This window comes from Pelecanus crispus, chromosome 4 (genome assembly GCF_030463565.1).
Source record: "Pelecanus crispus isolate bPelCri1 chromosome 4, bPelCri1.pri, whole genome shotgun sequence".
NCBI lineage: Eukaryota > Metazoa > Chordata > Aves > Pelecaniformes > Pelecanidae > Pelecanus > Pelecanus crispus.
Window position 1 is genome coordinate 9681722 of NC_134646.1, and position 2283 is coordinate 9684004.

Here is a 2283-nt window from a genome sequence, read left to right on the forward strand (position 1 = left end):
ATAAATACTTTGTTTTATTTTACCAGTAACACCTTCTTTCCTCTAAAGAAGGCTGATTCTCTCCTGTCTTGAGCCTTCATGGACTTGCTCAAGAAATGACTTTAAATTTAATTTATTTTACTAAACTAAGTTGCTACTAGCTGTTTTACAACTGCTTCATGGCTTCCTTCCCACATCTTTTATTACAGTGGGTTAAAGTTCAGGATTTTCTTTGAGCTTCATTCAGATAGAACATAAACAGATTTTTTTTTTTTTTTAACAATCCCTTTAAGTTAAACTTTTATACTCCTCTTTCTTTAAACTGACAAGGGTGCTGCATGCTAAAATAACCCAGTACAGCTGCCTGCCTTGCTTGGTCTGAATTGGAATGTGTGTCTGAATGCGAATGAAGAATCGTCTCCCTTCTTTGCTTCTGGCAGGGTCCTTCTTTCACTGTGTAAATCCTGCCCTTGGGGCACGCTTGCAAAACTTCAGAGCAGGCACATAGGGCTGGAAGGCCCCAGCCGCTGGGTGAAGCACCGAGCCCCTCTTGCCACCAGCCGGGGTGGCAGCGCGAGGGGGCCGGTGCCCGTCTCTCGGCCGGCTGGGCAGCGCCAAGGGGAGCCGAGGGCACGGCTGCTGTGCCGTGCAGCGTGGCCCTTCTGGTTCCTCCACTGGAAAGCAAAGGCTGCGAGGCCAAAGCATCCACTCTGTCTGTTGATAAGATTCCTTTGTATCTTCAGCATTTGACATTTTTTAATATTTTTTTGAAACATCTGGGTGTGCTGAACTCTGGCCTCTGCTATAGATTCTTCCTGTCACTGTTCTCAAATACTCTGTATTTAAGTGGGATTTTTTCCCTGTAAGGATTATGTTTAAGCGTGATTTCAGGAAACGGGCAAGGAGCTGGCAGGAGACTTTTCTTCCTAAGTATTTTTTGACACTAGTGTGAGAAGTTGACAGCCCTAACAAACCTTGGAATCTTTGCTCTGGTTCTCTGTGCCTTTCAGTTAACCGACACTAGCTGTCAAAACCATGAAACCATTTTACAAATACACTGCACGTGCTGGTTCAAAGCACCCAGCCAGCTGCTGTAGGAAAAGCAGCGAAATTCAATTCCTGTAGCTCGGTGTCATCACGAACCTCATTCCTCAAAACGGGGCTTTCATTTTTGTCTTGCCACGCTGCACTATGGCAATATGCTGACATCTGTGAGCTCTTCTAAACTGAAGCCCAGATGCCCAGACTGGAGCTGTGGGTCAATATAGGCTCCACATGCTCTTAGCTACCACTAGCTGTGAGTTTTCTTTAACAGGATGGAAGAATATCATGTTGCCTCTCATACTTTTTGTGTTAGGCTGTTTTCTAGCCTTTCAGGCACCAGAAGCTCTCCGGCAAACATAGTAAAAACCACGTTGCTTAACAAAAGGCAGTTAATGCCTCATAAATTTTCATCTCAACTCCCAAGATAACATTTGGAGGATAAATACAAACTCTTAGTGCACTAGAGAAAGTGTATGGTAGCTGACTCTTAGCTGAATTTTTAATTCTCCACAGCTGAAATTTGAAGACTTCAGCTGCTTACTACACACGTAAATAACAGTGAAAACAACTCAATGGGACTGTTAGCACTGCAGAATACTAAACTGGGCATGTGCTCATGTGACTTACTTACCTGACACAGTTATTAAACCCTGTTTTCCATCTTCCTGGCCAGAAGGAAATAACATCAAGCAAGGAAAAGCAGGAATCGCTGCAATGTGATCTACAAAGAATCATTTTAAACACAAATGCAATTAAGAGCTATACCCACCGGCCACCTCTACAAAGCGCTGAACTGATTTAATTAAATTAAGAAAAAAAAGGTGGCAGTCCCTGAATGTTGCACAGTTGGAAAAGTTCATTTCCATCGTCTAAACATAGCTCTGCAGGATGGGGGGGAGGGAGGAGATGGGAGTGTTAGAATTTAAAGCAGTGTTTTAAGTATGCAAACTGTTTGCTCTGTATGTAAATGGGATTCTTATTAGTGACAGATCATGTGCAAATTGACAATACTTCGATTTATTTTTGAATGGCAATATAGATTGTCAAGGTTGTGTATAATTATAATAAATATATAAACTGCTACTTGAACCCTAAATGACCACCCAAGACCTCATTTTTACATCAGCGTTCTTAAAAGCAGCTTTGATGTCATGGATTGATACAACGTATGTTTGTGCGAAAGACCCCAGGTAAGAAATGGGCCGTTTTGGTGGCTCACCCTGTGCTGCTGGCTCTCTGAACAGATCCCGAAGCGCGGCG